This window comes from Trichinella spiralis (genome assembly GCF_000181795.1).
Source record: "Trichinella spiralis strain ISS 195 chromosome Unknown Scfld2, whole genome shotgun sequence".
NCBI lineage: Eukaryota > Metazoa > Nematoda > Enoplea > Trichinellida > Trichinellidae > Trichinella > Trichinella spiralis.
Genome location: NW_003526941.1, coordinates 10,058,902 through 10,059,656, shown reverse-complemented (window position 1 = coordinate 10,059,656; position 755 = coordinate 10,058,902).

Genomic DNA, 755 nt, shown 5'->3' with positions numbered 1-755 from the left:
GAGAACATTTTCGCTGGGGCCACTTGCTTATAACGGCAGGGATCTACTTACATCTGACCTGTCTGGAGCACTTTCAACAGGGTCAATGGGAGAACAATGCTTCGACATCGGTCTCATCGTTCAGATGACCAATGGTCACCTGACACAACGCCTTCTCATCCCAGGTGACACAGTACGATTATAAAATAAGGCCAGCTGTGCAAAATAATAATCATCCGATAATGCAAATGCAATTTGGCTAATGCAGTTTAAAAAATTTGTATATTTTTTATTTTTTATTATAACTGTTTATATATTTATTTTTTTAATCGACTTTTAATAAATTGTTTTTTTTGAAATAAACTTTTGATAAAAATATATTCTGTGGAATGTTAGCATAATTTTGATATGATGTCTTTTATTATTTTATTCTTCAATAGTTGCACAATAGAAAAATGAAACTGAAGAAAATGATAAATTAATTGTTCAGCAGTGGAAATTATAAAAGGGTTTAAAATTTTTTTCATTTATCTATATAAATAAATTAGTTAGATTGAAAATGTTTTTAAATAAATAATTGATTTTAGAACGCTTCTAATAAGTCGCTTTACAGTGTTCATTCTGTTATCAATCTTTTAAAAAAGACAAGGTTACTTGCTGGTGAATATTTATTTGCATATTAGTCGTCCAATTAATTGTTTTATCTTTCACAATCCACGTAAATATATAGGTGTTTTTATTTATTTATTCATTGTTTCTATTATATTTAAACTTAA